The sequence below is a fragment of the Chionomys nivalis genome, chromosome 23, assembly GCF_950005125.1.
Source record: "Chionomys nivalis chromosome 23, mChiNiv1.1, whole genome shotgun sequence".
NCBI lineage: Eukaryota > Metazoa > Chordata > Mammalia > Rodentia > Cricetidae > Chionomys > Chionomys nivalis.
Genome location: NC_080108.1, coordinates 32,181,032 through 32,202,550, shown reverse-complemented (window position 1 = coordinate 32,202,550; position 21,519 = coordinate 32,181,032). Strand labels below are relative to the sequence as shown.

Genomic DNA, 21,519 nt, shown 5'->3' with positions numbered 1-21,519 from the left:
AGCACCCCAGGCCATGCCTACGGCTGAGGGCAGCAGACTGAGCCGCCCGCACTCTTGTCCACTGGTGTTGGTGACTTGCAGCAGAAGGCCAGAGGACCAAGGTAAGCATGCCATGAATTGCCAGCACGAGCTGACGATTGTCGGGTCTTGGTGGTGCTGCGAGGTGTGCCCATTCGTGCCTCCAGACCTGTCTGCACCCGCCTCTAGCAGACTTAGGTCCTCAAGGTGCTCCCGCCTTCCAGGCATGGACCCATTGCAACCTCCCTTTCCCAGATGGGGCACGTCTGGGCAGTTCTCGCACTCCCCAACACCCACCCTGGCTTGAGAGGAGACCTACCTCTGAAAGTCTCTGGGCCAGGCCACTCCAGCGTGCTTGGATCGATGATGATTCCCAGTCAATCATTCCTTGGAAAAGCTGAACAAAATGAGTGAAAACTCAGTACCACCGCTCTCATCGAGACTGAGGTCCTGCACCTTGGGTCACCCAGGTCCTCTGGGAGTAGGATACGGGCTTGCCAACCACTCCCCTGCTCCTGCCCTCCTCCAGCACTGGCCTGACTCAGTCCCTCCCGATGGCGATGGCCTTGTTCTTTCACGGCTCTGCTAGCGGTCATGGGCAACGTTTAGGCAGAATATTGGAGGCTCTCTGGGAATCTTTCCTTGCTCTTGCCTCCTTGAGATCCTGAGAGGGAGTGGCTAGGTGCTCTGGCTCCTGGAGGGCCCTTGCAAACAATGGCAGTCTGTGTAGCTGAAACAGGTGGAAGAAGGTCCATTCAACATTGTCCCGGTCACTGGGAGGTTCAGGCCCAGCGGGGAGACCTCCAAGGAAGCTGTCAGGTTGGTGGCAGCCCCACAGAGTAGCCGCTGAGAGGGATTCGAGGTGAAGTGAGCTGCTGCCCAGGGAATGCGACCTGGGACGTGGTTCCTTCAGGCCTATCCGGCCGTGGTCTCTTCTGTTGCTTGGAATCCAATGGGGAGTTGGATAGATGGAGACAGAGAGAGATTCTGTGGCTTGGTACACTCAAGGTACTCAGGGAGTGTTCCCAGTCCTGATAGGGCAAAGCCCAAAACTTTGAGGGGGATGACAGATTCCATAGCCCCCCAACTCCAGTCTCACATTCCACCCAGCTATGTGCTCTCAGACTTGGGGCTCTTGGCAAGAAGTCACTGGCAGAAACAGGAGACTTTCCTACACGTGCCTCAAAGAGTTGTGCCGAGTTGTGCCGAGCTGTGCCGAAACTGGAAATCGGGAAGCCTTTGGTGGGGGGTAGGCCGTTTGCCTTGACAGTAGGGTCACACATGCATGGCTCCTGGTGGAGGACCAATTTGAGAAGGTCCCTTTGTCCGATCCATGAAACTAGGGGTCCTGCCTTGGCTCTGGCCAATCTCAAAGCCAGGACGGTCCAGATTTGTGAATAGCATTCTTCACCAGGGTCGCTTTCTTCTAGAAGGGACTGTTTGGGGTCCAGCCATGGCTCCCATGGCAAAATTCCTTGGGGTGCCAGCTTGTAGTTCAAGCGAGGCTGGCTAGAGAGCCTTACTATTGAGCAGGGGCGTCTGCCAAAGCTGCTTGTGCTTGCAAGGTTGCTTTCCAGGCAATCAGAAGGCTTGGGCGTTGCAAGGTGTCTGGGGAGATGTCCGGTTCTTCTGGTTACCCTTGCGGTACCACAGGAGGTTGCATCTATTACCCCAGTGTTGAGGCTTGCAGTCCAAATTGGAGGATTCTCGAACTCGGCTTGCCATGAAGAGAGACTGTCAGAGGGCGGCAACCAGTCAGAGGCGTCCCTGTCAGAGAAGGAGATAGAGACAGAGATGGTAATGGAGAAAGAGACAGAAAGACAAAGAGACAAGGCCAAAAGGAGAGCGAGAGTTCCAAAGAAAGTGTTGCCTTGCTAGGCTGCATAGCATCTCCTAGAGTGAAGTCCTGTGGGGAAGGCTTAGTGCACTTTGACCTCAGGCCCTTTGCATTAGCAAGAGAGAGGTTTGCAGGTGCCAGTAGCCCTGGCTGTCAGTTTGTCAGACCTGGTCAGGGAACAGGAGGCAAGGTTTGCTCAGGGAACATGTCCAAAGAGAGCTGAGTCCTGAGGCTTGAGCTTGAGTCTGCCAGGCGGGCGCGACCTTGTTAGTGAATCCAGTGAGCTGGTTTCCGGGCTGACTTTAGTCAGAGCAGCCTCTGAGGATATTTATTTATTTATTTATTTATTTATTTATTTATTTATTTTTTGAGTGAGAGACTGCTTGCTGGTGTTGCAGTAGCTGGATGCGTCGGGCGGACAGATATTTGTGGAATGGCTGCAGAGAGGGCCAAATATCACCTTCAAGGCCACGCAGGGTGCCAGGGTCGGGGCAAGCCCTGAGACTTGACCAGGTTGCTGTCGGTCGTCTGGCAAACCATGCTGGAGGGTTTGGGCAGAGCAGGGGAGCTGGCAGAACACTTGTTGCCCGATCGTCCCACTGAGACCCACCAGCCCAAGCCCTCCCAGAGCCAGTGTCATGGCTCCCAGTGTAACGAGGGCCTGTGCTTTTATGTCTTCACAGTGTTGCATCTGTGGCACGCGTGGCCACAGGGCAGAGAGAATGGCCCAGCACCCCAGGCCATGCCTACGGCTGAGGGCAGCAGACTGAGCCGCCCGCACTCTTGTCCACTGGTGTTGGTGACTTGCAGCAGAAGGCCAGAGGACCAAGGTAAGCATGCCATGAATTGCCAGCACGAGCTGACGATTGTCGGGTCTTGGTGGTGCTGCGAGGTGTGCCCATTCGTGCCTCCAGACCTGTCTGCACCCGCCTCTAGCAGACTTAGGTCCTCAAGGTGCTCCCGCCTTCCAGGCATGGACCCATTGCAACCTCCCTTTCCCAGATGGGGCACGTCTGGGCAGTTCTCGCACTCCCCAACACCCACCCTGGCTTGAGAGGAGACCTACCTCTGAAAGTCTCTGGGCCAGGCCACTCCAGCGTGCTTGGATCGATGATGATTCCCAGTCAATCATTCCTTGGAAAAGCTGAACAAAATGAGTGAAAACTCAGTACCACCGCTCTCATCGAGACTGAGGTCCTGCACCTTGGGTCACCCAGGTCCTCTGGGAGTAGGATACGGGCTTGCCAACCACTCCCCTGCTCCTGCCCTCCTCCAGCACTGGCCTGACTCAGTCCCTCCCGATGGCGATGGCCTTGTTCTTTCACGGCTCTGCTAGCGGTCATGGGCAACGTTTAGGCAGAATATTGGAGGCTCTCTGGGAATCTTTCCTTGCTCTTGCCTCCTTGAGATCCTGAGAGGGAGTGGCTAGGTGCTCTGGCTCCTGGAGGGCCCTTGCAAACAATGGCAGTCTGTGTAGCTGAAACAGGTGGAAGAAGGTCCATTCAACATTGTCCCGGTCACTGGGAGGTTCAGGCCCAGCGGGGAGACCTCCAAGGAAGCTGTCAGGTTGGTGGCAGCCCCACAGAGTAGCCGCTGAGAGGGATTCTGAGGTGAAGTGAGCTGCTGCCCAGGGAATGCGACCTGGGACGTGGTTCCTTCAGGCCTATCCGGCCGTGGTCTCTTCTGTTGCTTGGAATCCAATGGGGAGTTGGATAGATGGAGACAGAGAGAGATTCTGTGGCTTGGTACACTCAAGGTACTCAGGGAGTGTTCCCAGTCCTGATAGGGCAAAGCCCAAAACTTTGAGGGGGATGACAGATTCCATAGCCCCCCAACTCCAGTCTCACATTCCACCCAGCTATGTGCTCTCAGACTTGGGGCTCTTGGCAAGAAGTCACTGGCAGAAACAGGAGACTTTCCTACACGTGCCTCAAAGAGTTGTGCCGAGTTGTGCCGAGCTGTGCCGAAACTGGAAATCGGGAAGCCTTTGGTGGGGGGTAGGCCGTTTGCCTTGACAGTAGGGTCACACATGCATGGCTCCTGGTGGAGGACCAATTTGAGAAGGTCCCTTTGTCCGATCCATGAAACTAGGGGTCCTGCCTTGGCTCTGGCCAATCTCAAAGCCAGGACGGTCCAGATTTGTGAATAGCATTCTTCACCAGGGTCGCTTTCTTCTAGAAGGGACTGTTTGGGGTCCAGCCATGGCTCCCATGGCAAAATTCCTTGGGGTGCCAGCTTGTAGTTCAAGCGAGGCTGGCTAGAGAGCCTTACTATTGAGCAGGGGCGTCTGCCAAAGCTGCTTGTGCTTGCAAGGTTGCTTTCCAGGCAATCAGAAGGCTTGGGCGTTGCAAGGTGTCTGGGGAGATGTCCGGTTCTTCTGGTTACCCTTGCGGTACCACAGGAGGTTGCATCTATTACCCCAGTGTTGAGGCTTGCAGTCCAAATTGGAGGATTCTCGAACTCGGCTTGCCATGAAGAGAGACTGTCAGAGGGCGGCAACCAGTCAGAGGCGTCCCTGTCAGAGAAGGAGATAGAGACAGAGATGGTAATGGAGAAAGAGACAGAAAGACAAAGAGACAAGGCCAAAAGGAGAGCGAGAGTTCCAAAGAAAGTGTTGCCTTGCTAGGCTGCATAGCATCTCCTAGAGTGAAGTCCTGTGGGGAAGGCTTAGTGCACTTTGACCTCAGGCCCTTTGCATTAGCAAGAGAGAGGTTTGCAGGTGCCAGTAGCCCTGGCTGTCAGTTTGTCAGACCTGGTCAGGGAATAGGAGGCAAGGTTTGCTCAGGGAACATGTCCAAAGAGAGCTGAGTCCTGAGGCTTGAGCTTGAGTCTGCCAGGCGGGCGCGACCTTGTTAGTGAATCCAGTGAGCTGGTTTCCGGGCTGACTTTAGTCAGAGCAGCCTCTGAGGATATTTATTTATTTATTTATTTATTTATTTATTTATTTATTTATTTTTTGAGTGAGAGACTGCTTGCTGGTGTTGCAGTAGCTGGATGCGTCGGGCGGACAGATATTTGTGGAATGGCTGCAGAGAGGGCCAAATATCACCTTCAAGGCCACGCAGGGTGCCAGGGTCGGGGCAAGCCCTGAGACTTGACCAGGTTGCTGTCGGTCGTCTGGCAAACCATGCTGGAGGGTTTGGGCAGAGCAGGGGAGCTGGCAGAACACTTGTTGCCCGATCGTCCCACTGAGACCCACCAGCCCAAGCCCTCCCAGAGCCAGTGTCATGGCTCCCAGTGTAACGAGGGCCTGTGCTTTTATGTCTTCACAGTGTTGCATCTGTGGCACGCATGGCCACAGGGCAGAGAGAATGGCCCAGCACCCCAGGCCATGCCTACGGCTGAGGGCAGCAGACTGAGCCGCCCGCACTCTTGTCCACTGGTGTTGGTGACTTGCAGCAGAAGGCCAGAGGACCAAGGTAAGCATGCCATGAATTGCCAGCACGAGCTGACGATTGTCGGGTCTTGGTGGTGCTGCGAGGTGTGCCCATTCGTGCCTCCAGACCTGTCTGCACCCGCCTCTAGCAGACTTAGGTCCTCAAGGTGCTCCCGCCTTCCAGGCATGGACCCATTGCAACCTCCCTTTCCCAGATGGGGCACGTCTGGGCAGTTCTCGCACTCCCCAACACCCACCCTGGCTTGAGAGGAGACCTACCTCTGAAAGTCTCTGGGCCAGGCCACTCCAGCGTGCTTGGATCGATGATGATTCCCAGTCAATCATTCCTTGGAAAAGCTGAACAAAATGAGTGAAAACTCAGTACCACCGCTCTCATCGAGACTGAGGTCCTGCACCTTGGGTCACCCAGGTCCTCTGGGAGTAGGATACGGGCTTGCCAACCACTCCCCTGCTCCTGCCCTCCTCCAGCACTGGCCTGACTCAGTCCCTCCCGATGGCGATGGCCTTGTTCTTTCACGGCTCTGCTAGCGGTCATGGGCAACGTTTAGGCAGAATATTGGAGGCTCTCTGGGAATCTTTCCTTGCTCTTGCCTCCTTGAGATCCTGAGAGGGAGTGGCTAGGTGCTCTGGCTCCTGGAGGGCCCTTGCAAACAATGGCAGTCTGTGTAGCTGAAACAGGTGGAAGAAGGTCCATTCAACATTGTCCCGGTCACTGGGAGGTTCAGGCCCAGCGGGGAGACCTCCAAGGAAGCTGTCAGGTTGGTGGCAGCCCCACAGAGTAGCCGCTGAGAGGGATTCGAGGTGAAGTGAGCTGCTGCCCAGGGAATGCGACCTGGGACGTGGTTCCTTCAGGCCTATCCGGCCGTGGTCTCTTCTGTTGCTTGGAATCCAATGGGGAGTTGGATAGATGGAGACAGAGAGAGATTCTGTGGCTTGGTACACTCAAGGTACTCAGGGAGTGTTCCCAGTCCTGATAGGGCAAAGCCCAAAACTTTGAGGGGGATGACAGATTCCATAGCCCCCCAACTCCAGTCTCACATTCCACCCAGCTATGTGCTCTCAGACTTGGGGCTCTTGGCAAGAAGTCACTGGCAGAAACAGGAGACTTTCCTACACGTGCCTCAAAGAGTTGTGCCGAGTTGTGCCGAGCTGTGCCGAAACTGGAAATCGGGAAGCCTTTGGTGGGGGGTAGGCCGTTTGCCTTGACAGTAGGGTCACACATGCATGGCTCCTGGTGGAGGACCAATTTGAGAAGGTCCCTTTGTCCGATCCATGAAACTAGGGGTCCTGCCTTGGCTCTGGCCAATCTCAAAGCCAGGACGGTCCAGATTTGTGAATAGCATTCTTCACCAGGGTCGCTTTCTTCTAGAAGGGACTGTTTGGGGTCCAGCCATGGCTCCCATGGCAAAATTCCTTGGGGTGCCAGCTTGTAGTTCAAGCGAGGCTGGCTAGAGAGCCTTACTATTGAGCAGGGGCGTCTGCCAAAGCTGCTTGTGCTTGCAAGGTTGCTTTCCAGGCAATCAGAAGGCTTGGGCGTTGCAAGGTGTCTGGGGAGATGTCCGGTTCTTCTGGTTACCCTTGCGGTACCACAGGAGGTTGCATCTATTACCCCAGTGTTGAGGCTTGCAGTCCAAATTGGAGGATTCTCGAACTCGGCTTGCCATGAAGAGAGACTGTCAGAGGGCGGCAACCAGTCAGAGGCGTCCCTGTCAGAGAAGGAGATAGAGACAGAGATGGTAATGGAGAAAGAGACAGAAAGACAAAGAGACAAGGCCAAAAGGAGAGCGAGAGTTCCAAAGAAAGTGTTGCCTTGCTAGGCTGCATAGCATCTCCTAGAGTGAAGTCCTGTGGGGAAGGCTTAGTGCACTTTGACCTCAGGCCCTTTGCATTAGCAAGAGAGAGGTTTGCAGGTGCCAGTAGCCCTGGCTGTCAGTTTGTCAGACCTGGTCAGGGAATAGGAGGCAAGGTTTGCTCAGGGAACATGTCCAAAGAGAGCTGAGTCCTGAGGCTTGAGCTTGAGTCTGCCAGGCGGGCGCGACCTTGTTAGTGAATCCAGTGAGCTGGTTTCCGGGCTGACTTTAGTCAGAGCAGCCTCTGAGGATATTTATTTATTTATTTATTTATTTATTTATTTATTTATTTATTTATTTTTTGAGTGAGAGACTGCTTGCTGGTGTTGCAGTAGCTGGATGCGTCGGGCGGACAGATATTTGTGGAATGGCTGCAGAGAGGGCCAAATATCACCTTCAAGGCCACGCAGGGTGCCAGGGTCGGGGCAAGCCCTGAGACTTGACCAGGTTGCTGTCGGTCGTCTGGCAAACCATGCTGGAGGGTTTGGGCAGAGCAGGGGAGCTGGCAGAACACTTGTTGCCCGATCGTCCCACTGAGACCCACCAGCCCAAGCCCTCCCAGAGCCAGTGTCATGGCTCCCAGTGTAACGAGGGCCTGTGCTTTTATGTCTTCACAGTGTTGCATCTGTGGCACGCATGGCCACAGGGCAGAGAGAATGGCCCAGCACCCCAGGCCATGCCTACGGCTGAGGGCAGCAGACTGAGCCGCCCGCACTCTTGTCCACTGGTGTTGGTGACTTGCAGCAGAAGGCCAGAGGACCAAGGTAAGCATGCCATGAATTGCCAGCACGAGCTGACGATTGTCGGGTCTTGGTGGTGCTGCGAGGTGTGCCCATTCGTGCCTCCAGACCTGTCTGCACCCGCCTCTAGCAGACTTAGGTCCTCAAGGTGCTCCCGCCTTCCAGGCATGGACCCATTGCAACCTCCCTTTCCCAGATGGGGCACGTCTGGGCAGTTCTCGCACTCCCCAACACCCACCCTGGCTTGAGAGGAGACCTACCTCTGAAAGTCTCTGGGCCAGGCCACTCCAGCGTGCTTGGATCGATGATGATTCCCAGTCAATCATTCCTTGGAAAAGCTGAACAAAATGAGTGAAAACTCAGTACCACCGCTCTCATCGAGACTGAGGTCCTGCACCTTGGGTCACCCAGGTCCTCTGGGAGTAGGATACGGGCTTGCCAACCACTCCCCTGCTCCTGCCCTCCTCCAGCACTGGCCTGACTCAGTCCCTCCCGATGGCGATGGCCTTGTTCTTTCACGGCTCTGCTAGCGGTCATGGGCAACGTTTAGGCAGAATATTGGAGGCTCTCTGGGAATCTTTCCTTGCTCTTGCCTCCTTGAGATCCTGAGAGGGAGTGGCTAGGTGCTCTGGCTCCTGGAGGGCCCTTGCAAACAATGGCAGTCTGTGTAGCTGAAACAGGTGGAAGAAGGTCCATTCAACATTGTCCCGGTCACTGGGAGGTTCAGGCCCAGCGGGGAGACCTCCAAGGAAGCTGTCAGGTTGGTGGCAGCCCCACAGAGTAGCCGCTGAGAGGGATTCTGAGGTGAAGTGAGCTGCTGCCCAGGGAATGCGACCTGGGACGTGGTTCCTTCAGGCCTATCCGGCCGTGTTCTCTTCTGTTGCTTGGAATCCAATGGGGAGTTGGATAGATGGAGACAGAGAGAGATTCTGTGGCTTGGTACACTCAAGGTACTCAGGGAGTGTTCCCAGTCCTGATAGGGCAAAGCCCAAAACTTTGAGGGGGATGACAGATTCCATAGACCCCCAACTCCAGTCTCACATTCCACCCAGCTATGTGCTCTCAGACTTGGGGCTCTTGGCAAGAAGTCACTGGCAGAAACAGGAGACTTTCCTACACGTGCCTCAAAGAGTTGTGCCGAGTTGTGCCGAGCTGTGCCGAAACTGGAAATCGGGAAGCCTTTGGTGGGGGGTAGGCCGTTTGCCTTGACAGTAGGGTCACACATGCATGGCTCCTGGTGGAGGACCAATTTGAGAAGGTCCCTTTGTCCGATCCATGAAACTAGGGGTCCTGCCTTGGCTCTGGCCAATCTCAAAGCCAGGACGGTCCAGATTTGTGAATAGCATTCTTCACCAGGGTCGCTTTCTTCTAGAAGGGACTGTTTGGGGTCCAGCCATGGCTCCCATGGCAAAATTCCTTGGGGTGCCAGCTTGTAGTTCAAGCGAGGCTGGCTAGAGAGCCTTACTATTGAGCAGGGGCGTCTGCCAAAGCTGCTTGTGCTTGCAAGGTTGCTTTCCAGGCAATCAGAAGGCTTGGGCGTTGCAAGGTGTCTGGGGAGATGTCCGGTTCTTCTGGTTACCCTTGCGGTACCACAGGAGGTTGCATCTATTACCCCAGTGTTGAGACTTGCAGTCCAAATTGGAGGATTCTCGAACTCGGCTTGCCATGAAGAGAGACTGTCAGAGGGCGGCAACCAGTCAGAGGCATCCCTGTCAGAGAAGGAGATAGAGACAGAGATGGTAATGGAGAAAGAGACAGAAAGACAAAGAGACAAGGCCAAAAGGAGAGCGAGAGTTCCAAAGAAAGTGTTGCCTTGCTAGGCTGCATAGCATCTCCTAGAGTGAAGTCCTGTGGGGAAGGCTTAGTGCACTTTGACCTCAGGCCCTTTGCATTAGCAAGAGAGAGGTTTGCAGGTGCCAGTAGCCCTGGCTGTCAGTTTGTCAGACCTGGTCAGGGAATAGGAGGCAAGGTTTGCTCAGGGAACATGTCCAAAGAGAGCTGAGTCCTGAGGCTTGAGCTTGAGTCTGCCAGGCGGGCGTGACCTTGTTAGTGAATCCAGTGAGCTGGTTTCCGGGCTGACTTTAGTCAGAGCAGCCTCTGAGGATATTTATTTATTTATTTATTTATTTATTTATTTATTTATTTATTTTTGAGTGAGAGACTGCTTGCTGGTGTTGCAGTAGCTGGATGCGTCGGGCGGACAGATATTTGTGGAATGGCTGCAGAGAGGGCCAAATATCACCTTCAAGGCCACGCAGGGTGCCAGGGTCGGGGCAAGCCCTGAGACTTGACCAGTTTGCTGTCGGTCGTCTGGCAAACCATGCTGGAGGGTTTGGGCAGAGCAGGGGAGCTGGCAGAACACTTGTTGCCCGATCGTCCCACTGAGACCCACCAGCCCAAGCCCTCCCAGAGCCAGTGTCATGGCTCCCAGTGTAACGAGGGCCTGTGCTTTTATGTCTTCACAGTGTTGCATCTGTGGCACGCATGGCCACAGGGCAGAGAGAATGGCCCAGCACCCCAGGCCATGCCTACGGCTGAGGGCAGCAGACTGAGCCGCCCGCACTCTTGTCCACTGGTGTTGGTGACTTGCAGCAGAAGGCCAGAGGACCAAGGTAAGCATGCCATGAATTGCCAGCACGAGCTGACGATTGTCGGGTCTTGGTGGTGCTGCGAGGTGTGCCCATTCGTGCCTCCAGACCTGTCTGCACCCGCCTCTAGCAGACTTAGGTCCTCAAGGTGCTCCCGCCTTCCAGGCATGGACCCATTGCAACCTCCCTTTCCCAGATGGGGCACGTCTGGGCAGTTCTCGCACTCCCCAACACCCACCCTGGCTTGAGAGGAGACCTACCTCTGAAAGTCTCTGGGCCAGGCCACTCCAGCGTGCTTGGATCGATGATGATTCCCAGTCAATCATTCCTTGGAAAAGCTGAACAAAATGAGTGAAAACTCAGTACCACCGCTCTCATCGAGACTGAGGTCCTGCACCTTGGGTCACCCAGGTCCTCTGGGAGTAGGATACGGGCTTGCCAACCACTCCCCTGCTCCTGCCCTCCTCCAGCACTGGCCTGACTCAGTCCCTCCCGATGGCGATGGCCTTGTTCTTTCACGGCTCTGCTAGCGGTCATGGGCAACGTTTAGGCAGAATATTGGAGGCTCTCTGGGAATCTTTCCTTGCTCTTGCCTCCTTGAGATCCTGAGAGGGAGTGGCTAGGTGCTCTGGCTCCTGGAGGGCCCTTGCAAACAATGGCAGTCTGTGTAGCTGAAACAGGTGGAAGAAGGTCCATTCAACATTGTCCCGGTCACTGGGAGGTTCAGGCCCAGCGGGGAGACCTCCAAGGAAGCTGTCAGGTTGGTGGCAGCCCCACAGAGTAGCCGCTGAGAGGGATTCGAGGTGAAGTGAGCTGCTGCCCAGGGAATGCGACCTGGGACGTGGTTCCTTCAGGCCTATCCGGCCGTGGTCTCTTCTGTTGCTTGGAATCCAATGGGGAGTTGGATAGATGGAGACAGAGAGAGATTCTGTGGCTTGGTACACTCAAGGTACTCAGGGAGTGTTCCCAGTCCTGATAGGGCAAAGCCCAAAACTTTGAGGGGGATGACAGATTCCATAGACCCCCAACTCCAGTCTCACATTCCACCCAGCTATGTGCTCTCAGACTTGGGGCTCTTGGCAAGAAGTCACTGGCAGAAACAGGAGACTTTCCTACACGTGCCTCAAAGAGTTGTGCCGAGTTGTGCCGAGCTGTGCCGAAACTGGAAATCGGGAAGCCTTTGGTGGGGGGTAGGCCGTTTGCCTTGACAGTAGGGTCACACATGCATGGCTCCTGGTGGAGGACCAATTTGAGAAGGTCCCTTTGTCCGATCCATGAAACTAGGGGTCCTGCCTTGGCTCTGGCCAATCTCAAAGCCAGGACGGTCCAGATTTGTGAATAGCATTCTTCACCAGGGTCGCTTTCTTCTAGAAGGGACTGTTTGGGGTCCAGCCATGGCTCCCATGGCAAAATTCCTTGGGGTGCCAGCTTGTAGTTCAAGCGAGGCTGGCTAGAGAGCCTTACTATTGAGCAGGGGCGTCTGCCAAAGCTGCTTGTGCTTGCAAGGTTGCTTTCCAGGCAATCAGAAGGCTTGGGCGTTGCAAGGTGTCTGGGGAGATGTCCGGTTCTTCTGGTTACCCTTGCGGTACCACAGGAGGTTGCATCTATTACCCCAGTGTTGAGGCTTGCAGTCCAAATTGGAGGATTCTCGAACTCGGCTTGCCATGAAGAGAGACTGTCAGAGGGCGGCAACCAGTCAGAGGCGTCCCTGTCAGAGAAGGAGATAGAGACAGAGATGGTAATGGAGAAAGAGACAGAAAGACAAAGAGACAAGGCCAAAAGGAGAGCGAGAGTTCCAAAGAAAGTGTTGCTTTGCTAGGCTGCATAGCATCTCCTAGAGTGAAGTCCTGTGGGGAAGGCTTAGTGCACTTTGACCTCAGGCCCTTTGCATTAGCAAGAGAGAGGTTTGCAGGTGCCAGTAGCCCTGGCTGTCAGTTTGTCAGACCTGGTCAGGGAATAGGAGGCAAGGTTTGCTCAGGGAACATGTCCAAAGAGAGCTGAGTCCTGAGGCTTGAGCTTGAGTCTGCCAGGCGGGCGCGACCTTGTTAGTGAATCCAGTGAGCTGGTTTCCGGGCTGACTTTAGTCAGAGCAGCCTCTGAGGATATTTATTTATTTATTTATTTATTTATTTATTTATTTTTTGAGTGAGAGACTGCTTGCTGGTGTTGCAGTAGCTGGATGCGTCGGGCGGACAGATATTTGTGGAATGGCTGCAGAGAGGGCCAAATATCACCTTCAAGGCCACGCACGGTGCCAGGGTCGGGGCAAGCCCTGAGACTTGACCAGTTTGCTGTCGGTCGTCTGGCAAACCATGCTGGAGGGTTTGGGCAGAGCAGGGGAGCTGGCAGAACACTTGTTGCCCGATCGTCCCACTGAGACCCACCAGCCCAAGCCCTCCCAGAGCCAGTGTCATGGCTCCCAGTGTAACGAGGGCCTGTGCTTTTATGTCTTCACAGTGTTGCATCTGTGGCACGCATGGCCACAGGGCAGAGAGAATGGCCCAGCACCCCAGGCCATGCCTACGGCTGAGGGCAGCAGACTGAGCCGCCCGCACTCTTGTCCACTGGTGTTGGTGACTTGCAGCAGAAGGCCAGAGGACCAAGGTAAGCATGCCATGAATTGCCAGCACGAGCTGACGATTGTCGGGTCTTGGTGGTGCTGCGAGGTGTGCCCATTCGTGCCTCCAGACCTGTCTGCACCCGCCTCTAGCAGACTTAGGTCCTCAAGGTGCTCCCGCCTTCCAGGCATGGACCCATTGCAACCTCCCTTTCCCAGATGGGGCACGTCTGGGCAGTTCTCGCACTCCCCAACACCCACCCTGGCTTGAGAGGAGACCTACCTCTGAAAGTCTCTGGGCCAGGCCACTCCAGCGTGCTTGGATCGATGATGATTCCCAGTCAATCATTCCTTGGAAAAGCTGAACAAAATGAGTGAAAACTCAGTACCACCGCTCTCATCGAGACTGAGGTCCTGCACCTTGGGTCACCCAGGTCCTCTGGGAGTAGGATACGGGCTTGCCAACCACTCCCCTGCTCCTGCCCTCCTCCAGCACTGGCCTGACTCAGTCCCTCCCGATGGCGATGGCCTTGTTCTTTCACGGCTCTGCTAGCGGTCATGGGCAACGTTTAGGCAGAATATTGGAGGCTCTCTGGGAATCTTTCCTTGCTCTTGCCTCCTTGAGATCCTGAGAGGGAGTGGCTAGGTGCTCTGGCTCCTGGAGGGCCCTTGCAAACAATGGCAGTCTGTGTAGCTGAAACAGGTGGAAGAAGGTCCATTCAACATTGTCCCGGTCACTGGGAGGTTCAGGCCCAGCGGGGAGACCTCCAAGGAAGCTGTCAGGTTGGTGGCAGCCCCACAGAGTAGCCGCTGAGAGGGATTCTGAGGTGAAGTGAGCTGCTGCCCAGGGAATGCGACCTGGGACGTGGTTCCTTCAGGCCTATCCGGCCGTGGTCTCTTCTGTTGCTTGGAATCCAATGGGGAGTTGGATAGATGGAGACAGAGAGAGATTCTGTGGCTTGGTACACTCAAGGTACTCAGGGAGTGTTCCCAGTCCTGATAGGGCAAAGCCCAAAACTTTGAGGGGGATGACAGATTCCATAGCCCCCCAACTCCAGTCTCACATTCCACCCAGCTATGTGCTCTCAGACTTGGGGCTCTTGGCAAGAAGTCACTGGCAGAAACAGGAGACTTTCCTACACGTGCCTCAAAGAGTTGTGCCGAGTTGTGCCGAGCTGTGCCGAAACTGGAAATCGGGAAGCCTTTGGTGGGGGGTAGGCCGTTTGCCTTGACAGTAGGGTCACACATGCATGGCTCCTGGTGGAGGACCAATTTGAGAAGGTCCCTTTGTCCGATCCATGAAACTAGGGGTCCTGCCTTGGCTCTGGCCAATCTCAAAGCCAGGACGGTCCAGATTTGTGAATAGCATTCTTCACCAGGGTCGCTTTCTTCTAGAAGGGACTGTTTGGGGTCCAGCCATGGCTCCCATGGCAAAATTCCTTGGGGTGCCAGCTTGTAGTTCAAGCGAGGCTGGCTAGAGAGCCTTACTATTGAGCAGGGGCGTCTGCCAAAGCTGCTTGTGCTTGCAAGGTTGCTTTCCAGGCAATCAGAAGGCTTGGGCGTTGCAAGGTGTCTGGGGAGATGTCCGGTTCTTCTGGTTACCCTTGCGGTACCACAGGAGGTTGCATCTATTACCCCAGTGTTGAGGCTTGCAGTCCAAATTGGAGGATTCTCGAACTCGGCTTGCCATGAAGAGCGACTGTCAGAAGGCGGCAACCAGTCTGAGGCGTCCCTGTCAGAGAAGGAGATAGAGACAGAGATGGTAATGGAGAAAGAGACAGAAAGACAAAGAGACAAGGCCAAAAGGAGAGCGAGAGTTCCAAAGAAAGTGTTGCCTTGCTAGGCTGCATAGCATCTCCTAGAGTGAAGTCCTGTGGGGAAGGCTTAGTGCACTTTGACCTCAGGCCCTTTGCATTAGCAAGAGAGAGGTTTGCAGGTGCCAGTAGCCCTGGCTGTCAGTTTGTCAGACCTGGTCAGGGAATAGGAGGCAAGGTTTGCTCAGGGAACATGTCCAAAGAGAGCTGAGTCCTGAGGCTTGAGCTTGAGTCTGCCAGGCGGGCGCGACCTTGTTAGTGAATCCAGTGAGCTGGTTTCCGGGCTGACTTTAGTCAGAGCAGCCTCTGAGGATATTTATTTATTTATTTATTTATTTATTTATTTTTTGAGTGAGAGACTGCTTGCTGGTGTTGCAGTAGCTGGATGCGTCGGGTGGACAGATATTTGTGGAATGGCTGCAGAGAGGGCCAAATATCACCTTCAAGGCCACGCAGGGTGCCAGGGTCGGGGCAAGCCCTGAGACTTGACCAGTTTGCTGTCGGTCGTCTGGCAAACCATGCTGGAGGGTTTGGGCAGAGCAGGGGAGCTGGCAGAACACTTGTTGCCCGATCGTCCCACTGAGACCCACCAGCCCAAGCCCTCCCAGAGCCAGTGTCATGGCTCCCAGTGTAACGAGGGCCTGTGCTTTTATGTCTTCACAGTGTTGCATCTGTGGCACGCATGGCCACAGGGCAGAGAGAATGGCCCAGCACCCCAGGCCATGCCTACGGCTGAGGGCAGCAGACTGAGCCGCCCGCACTCTTGTCCACTGGTGTTGGTGACTTGCAGCAGAAGGCCAGAGGACCAAGGTAAGCATGCCATGAATTGCCAGCACGAGCTGACGATTGTCGGGTCTTGGTGGTGCTGCGAGGTGTGCCCATTCGTGCCTCCAGACCTGTCTGCACCCGCCTCTAGCAGACTTAGGTCCTCAAGGTGCTCCCGCCTTCCAGGCATGGACCCATTGCAACCTCCCTTTCCCAGATGGGGCACGTCTGGGCAGTTCTCGCACTCCCCAACACCCACCCTGGCTTGAGAGGAGACCTACCTCTGAAAGTCTCTGGGCCAGGCCACTCCAGCGTGCTTAGATCGATGATGATTCCCAGTCAATCATTCCTTGGAAAAGCTGAACAAAATGAGTGAAAACTCAGTACCACCGCTCTCATCGAGACTGAGGTCCTGCACCTTGGGTCACCCAGGTCCTCTGGGAGTAGGATACGGGCTTGCCAACCACTCCCCTGCTCCTGCCCTCCTCCAGCACTGGCCTGACTCAGTCCCTCCCGATGGCGATGGCCTTGTTCTTTCACGGCTCTGCTAGCGGTCATGGGCAACGTTTAGGCAGAATATTGGAGGCTCTCTGGGAATCTTTCCTTGCTCTTGCCTCCTTGAGATCCTGAGAGGGAGTGGCTAGGTGCTCTGGCTCCTGGAGGGCCCTTGCAAACAATGGCAGTCTGTGTAGCTGAAACAGGTGGAAGAAGGTCCATTCAACATTGTCCCGGTCACTGGGAGGTTCAGGCCCAGCGGGGAGACCTCCAAGGAAGCTGTCAGGTTGGTGGCAGCCCCACAGAGTAGCCGCTGAGAGGGATTCTGAGGTGAAGTGAGCTGCTGCCCAGGGAATGCGACCTGGGACGTGGTTCCTTCAGGCCTATCCGGCCGTGGTCTCTTCTGTTGCTTGGAATCCAATGGGGAGTTGGATAGATGGAGACAGAGAGAGATTCTGTGGCTTGGTACACTCAAGGTACTCAGGGAGTGTTCCCAGTCCTGATAGGGCAAAGCCCAAAACTTTGAGGGGGATGACAGATTCCATAGACCCCCAACTCCAGTCTCACATTCCACCCAGCTATGTGCTCTCAGACTTGGGGCTCTTGGCAAGAAGTCACTGGCAGAAACAGGAGACTTTCCTACACGTGCCTCAAAGAGTTGTGCCGAGTTGTGCCGAGCTGTGCCGAAACTGGAAATCGGGAAGCCTTTGGTGGGGGGTAGGCCGTTTGCCTTGACAGTAGGGTCACACATGCATGGCTCCTGGTGGAGGACCAATTTGAGAAGGTCCCTTTGTCCGATCCATGAAACTAGGGGTCCTGCCTTGGCTCTGGCCAATCTCAAAGCCAGGACGGTCCAGATTTGTGAATAGCATTCTTCACCAGGGTCGCTTTCTTCTAGAAGGGACTGTTTGGGGTCCAGCCATGGCTCCCATGGCAAAATTCCTTGGGGTGCCAGCTTGTAGTTCAAGCGAGGCTGGCTAGAGAGCCTTACTATTGAGCAGGGGCGTCTGCCAAAGCTGCTTGTGCTTGCAAGGTTGCTTTCCAGGCAATCAGAAGGCTTGGGCGTTGCAAGGTGTCTGGGGAGATGTCCGGTTCTTCTGGTTACCCTTGCGGTACCACAGGAGGTTGCATCTATTACCCCAGTGTTGAGGCTTGCAGTCCAAATTGGAGGATTCTCGAACTCGGCTTGCCATGAAGAGAGACTGTCAGAGGGCGGCAACCAGTCAGAGGCGTCCCTGTCAGAGAAGGAGATAGAGACAGAGATGGTAATGGAGAAAGAGACAGAAAGACAAAGAGACAAGGCCAAAAGGAGAGCGAGAGTTCCAAAGAAAGTGTTGCCTTGCTAGGCTGCATAGCATCTCCTAGAGTGAAGTCCTGTGGGGAAGGCTTAGTGCACTTTGACCTCAGGCCCTTTGCATTAGCAAGAGAGAGGTTTGCAGGTGCCAGTAGCCCTGGCTGTCAGTTTGTCAGACCTGGTCAGGGAATAGGAGGCAAGGTTTGCTCAGGGAACATGTCCAAAGAGAGCTGAGTCCTGAGGCTTGAGCTTGAGTCTGCCAGGCGGGCGCGACCTTGTTAGTGAATCCAGTGAGCTGGTTTCCGGGCTGACTTTAGTCAGAGCAGCCTCTGAGGATATTTATTTATTTATTTATTTATTTATTTATTTATTTATTTATTTTTTGAGTGAGAGACTGCTTGCTGGTGTTGCAGTAGCTGGATGCGTCGGGTGGACAGATATTTGTGGAATGGCTGCAGAGAGGGCCAAATATCACCTTCAAGGCCACGCAGGGTGCCAGGGTCGGGGCAAGCCCTGAGACTTGACCAGTTTGCTGTCGGTCGTCTGGCAAACCATGCTGGAGGGTTTGGGCAGAGCAGGGGAGCTGGCAGAACACTTGTTGCCCGATCGTCCCACTGAGACCCACCAGCCCAAGCCCTCCCAGAGCCAGTGTCATGGCTCCCAGTGTAACGAGGGCCTGTGCTTTTATGTCTTCACAGTGTTGCATCTGTGGCACGCATGGCCACAGGGCAGAGAGAATGGCCCAGCACCCCAGGCCATGCCTACGGCTGAGGGCAGCAGACTGAGCCGCCCGCACTCTTGTCCACTGGTGTTGGTGACTTGCAGCAGAAGGCCAGAGGACCAAGGTAAGCATGCCATGAATTGCCAGCACGAGCTGACGATTGTCGGGTCTTGGTGGTGCTGCGAGGTGTGCCCATTCGTGCCTCCAGACCTGTCTGCACCCGCCTCTAGCAGACTTAGGTCCTCAAGGTGCTCCCGCCTTCCAGGCATGGACCCATTGCAACCTCCCTTTCCCAGATGGGGCACGTCTGGGCAGTTCTCGCACTCCCCAACACCCACCCTGGCTTGAGAGGAGACCTACCTCTGAAAGTCTCTGGGCCAGGCCACTCCAGCGTGCTTGGATCGATGATGATTCCCAGTCAATCATTCCTTGGAAAAGCTGAACAAAATGAGTGAAAACTCAGTACCACCGCTCTCATCGAGACTGAGGTCCTGCACCTTGGGTCACCCAGGTCCTCTGGGAGTAGGATACGGGCTTGCCAACCACTCCCCTGCTCCTGCCCTCCTCCAGCACTGGCCTGACTCAGTCCCTCCCGATGGCGATGGCCTTGTTCTTTCACGGCTCTGCTAGCGGTCATGGGCAACGTTTAGGCAGAATATTGGAGGCTCTCTGGGAATCTTTCCTTGCTCTTGCCTCCTTGAGATCCTGAGAGGGAGTGGCTAGGTGCTCTGGCTCCTGGAGGGCCCTTGCAAACAATGGCAGTCTGTGTAGCTGAAACAGGTGGAAGAAGGTCCATTCAACATTGTCCCGGTCACTGGGAGGTTCAGGCCCAGCGGGGAGACCTCCAAGGAAGCTGTCAGGTTGGTGGCAGCCCCACAGAGTAGCCGCTGAGAGGGATTCTGAGGTGAAGTGAGCTGCTGCCCAGGGAATGCGACCTGGGACGTGGTTCCTTCAGGCCTATCCGGCCGTGGTCTCTTCTGTTGCTTGGAATCCAATGGGGAGTTGGATAGATGGAGACAGAGAGAGATTCTGTGGCTTGGTACACTCAAGGTACTCAGGGAGTGTTCCCAGTCCTGATAGGGCAAAGCCCAAAACTTTGAGGGGGATGACAGATTCCATAGCCCCCCAACTCCAGTCTCACATTCCACCCAGCTATGTGCTCTCAGACTTGGGGCTCTTGGCAAGAAGTCACTGGCAGAAACAGGAGACTTTCCTACACGTGCCTCAAAGAGTTGTGCCGAGTTGTGCCGAGCTGTGCCGAAACTGGAAATCGGGAAGCCTTTGGTGGGGGGTAGGCCGTTTGCCTTGACAGTAGGGTCACACATGCATGGCTCCTGGTGGAGGACCAATTTGAGAAGGTCCCTTTGTCCGATCCATGAAACTAGGGGTCCTGCCTTGGCTCTGGCCAATCTCAAAGCCAGGACGGTCCAGATTTGTGAATAGCATTCTTCACCAGGGTCGCTTTCTTCTAGAAGGGACTGTTTGGGGTCCAGCCATGGCTCCCATGGCAAAATTCCTTGGGGTGCCAGCTTGTAGTTCAAGCGAGGCTGGCTAGAGAGCCTTACTATTGAGCAGGGGCGTCTGCCAAAGCTGCTTGTGCTTGCAAGGTTGCTTTCCAGGCAATCAGAAGGCTTGGGCGTTGCAAGGTGTCTGGGGAGATGTCCGGTTCTTCTGGTTACCCTTGCGGTACCACAGGAGGTTGCATCTATTACCCCAGTGTTGAGGCTTGCAGTCCAAATTGGAGGATTCTCGAACTCGGCTTGCCATGAAGAGAGACTGTCAGAGGGCGGCAACCAGTCAGAGGCGTCCCTGTCAGAGAAGGAGATAGAGACAGAGATGGTAATGGAGAAAGAGACAGAAAGACAAAGAGACAAGGCCAAAAGGAGAGCGAGAGTTCCAAAGAAAGTGTTGCTTTGCTAGGCTGCATAGCATCTCCTAGAGTGAAGTCCTGTGGGGAAGGCTTAGTGCACTTTGACCTCAGGCCCTTTGCATTAGCAAGAGAGAGGTTTGCAGGTGCCAGTAGCCCTGGCTGTCAGTTTGTCAGACCTGGTCAGGGAATAGGAGGCAAGGTTTGCTCAGGGAACATGTCCAAAGAGAGCTGAGTCCTGAGGCTTGAGCTTGAGTCTGCCAGGCGGGCGCGACCTTGTTAGTGAATCCAGTGAGCTGGTTTCCGGGCTGACTTTAGTCAGAGCAGCCTCTGAGGATATTTATTTATTTATTTATTTATTTATTTATTTATTTATTTTTTGAGTGAGAGACTGCTTGCTGGTGTTGCAGTAGCTGGATGCGTCGGGCGGACAGATATTTGTGGAATGGCTGCAGAGAGGGCCAAATATCACCTTCAAGGCCACGCAGGGTGCCAGGGTCGGGGCAAGCCCTGAGACTTGACCAGTTTGCTGTCGGTCGTCTGGCAAACCATGCTGGAGGGTTTGGGCAGAGCAGGGGAGCTGGCAGAACACTTGTTGCCCGATCGTCCCACTGAGACCCACCAGCCCAAGCCCTCCCAGAGCCAGTGTCATGGCTCCCAGTGTAACGAGGGCCTGTGCTTTTATGTCTTCACAGTGTTGCATCTGTGGCACGCATGGCCACAGGGCAGAGAGAATGGCCCAGCACCCCAGGCCATGCCTACGGCTGAGGGCAGCAGACTGAGCCGCCCGCACTCTTGTCCACTGGTGTTGGTGACTTGCAGCAGAAGGCCAGAGGACCAAGGTAAGCATGCCATGAATTGCCAGCACGAGCTGACGATTGTCGGGTCTTGGTGGTGCTGCGAGGTGTGCCCATTCGTGCCTCCAGACCTGTCTGCACCCGCCTCTAGCAGACTTAGGTCCTCAAGGTGCTCCCGCCTTCCAGGCATGGACCCATTGCAACCTCCCTTTCCCAGATGGGGCACGTCTGGGCAGTTCTCGCACTCCCCAACACCCACCCTGGCTTGAGAGGAGACCTACCTCTGAAAGTCTCTGGGCCAGGCCACTCCAGCGTGCTTGGATCGATGATGATTCCCAGTCAATCATTCCTTGGAAAAGCTGAACAAAATGAGTGAAAACTCAGTACCACCGCTCTCATCGAGACTGAGGTCCTGCACCTTGGGTCACCCAGGTCCTCTGGGAGTAGGATACGGGCTTGCCAACCACTCCCCTGCTCCTGCCCTCCTCCAGCACTGGCCTGACTCAGTCCCTCCCGATGGCGATGGCCTTGTTCTTTCACGGCTCTGCTAGCGGTCATGGGCAACGTTTAGGCAGAATATTGGAGGCTCTCTGGGAATCTTTCCTTGCTCTTGCCTCCTTGAGATCCTGAGAGGGAGTGGCTAGGTGCTCTGGCTCCTGGAGGGCCCTTGCAAACAATGGCAGTCTGTGTAGCTGAAACAGGTGGAAGAAGGTCCATTCAACATTGTCCCGGTCACTGGGAGGTTCAGGCCCAGCGGGGAGACCTCCAAGGAAGCTGTC

At 55.1% G+C, this 21,519-nt stretch overlaps 9 non-coding genes across 9 annotated transcripts; all 9 read left to right on the top strand.

Moving 5' to 3' along the window:
• Window positions 1-375: 375 nt before the first annotated feature.
• On the top strand, window positions 376-469 carry LOC130865598 (small nucleolar RNA SNORD116). The gene has a single exon (XR_009056151.1). It is a non-coding gene; the product is annotated as a small nucleolar RNA SNORD116 (small nucleolar RNA).
• Window positions 470-2,959: 2,490 nt separating this feature from the next.
• On the top strand, window positions 2,960-3,053 carry LOC130865597 (small nucleolar RNA SNORD116). Its single transcript, XR_009056150.1, has one exon. It is a non-coding gene; the product is annotated as a small nucleolar RNA SNORD116 (small nucleolar RNA).
• A 2,495-nt stretch (window positions 3,054-5,548) lies between these two features.
• On the top strand, window positions 5,549-5,642 carry LOC130865595 (small nucleolar RNA SNORD116). Its single transcript, XR_009056149.1, has one exon. It is a non-coding gene; the product is annotated as a small nucleolar RNA SNORD116 (small nucleolar RNA).
• Window positions 5,643-8,140: 2,498 nt separating this feature from the next.
• LOC130865594 (small nucleolar RNA SNORD116) lies at window positions 8,141-8,234 on the top strand. The gene has a single exon (XR_009056148.1). It is a non-coding gene; the product is annotated as a small nucleolar RNA SNORD116 (small nucleolar RNA).
• A 2,494-nt stretch (window positions 8,235-10,728) lies between these two features.
• LOC130865593 (small nucleolar RNA SNORD116) lies at window positions 10,729-10,822 on the top strand. The gene has a single exon (XR_009056147.1). It is a non-coding gene; the product is annotated as a small nucleolar RNA SNORD116 (small nucleolar RNA).
• A 2,486-nt stretch (window positions 10,823-13,308) lies between these two features.
• On the top strand, window positions 13,309-13,402 carry LOC130865592 (small nucleolar RNA SNORD116). Its single transcript, XR_009056146.1, has one exon. It is a non-coding gene; the product is annotated as a small nucleolar RNA SNORD116 (small nucleolar RNA).
• A 2,483-nt stretch (window positions 13,403-15,885) lies between these two features.
• LOC130865615 (small nucleolar RNA SNORD116) lies at window positions 15,886-15,979 on the top strand. Its single transcript, XR_009056168.1, has one exon. It is a non-coding gene; the product is annotated as a small nucleolar RNA SNORD116 (small nucleolar RNA).
• A 2,495-nt stretch (window positions 15,980-18,474) lies between these two features.
• Window positions 18,475-18,568, top strand: LOC130865591 (small nucleolar RNA SNORD116). Its single transcript, XR_009056145.1, has one exon. It is a non-coding gene; the product is annotated as a small nucleolar RNA SNORD116 (small nucleolar RNA).
• Window positions 18,569-21,059: 2,491 nt separating this feature from the next.
• LOC130865718 (small nucleolar RNA SNORD116) lies at window positions 21,060-21,153 on the top strand. The gene has a single exon (XR_009056265.1). It is a non-coding gene; the product is annotated as a small nucleolar RNA SNORD116 (small nucleolar RNA).
• The last annotated feature ends 366 nt before the right edge of the window (window positions 21,154-21,519 follow it).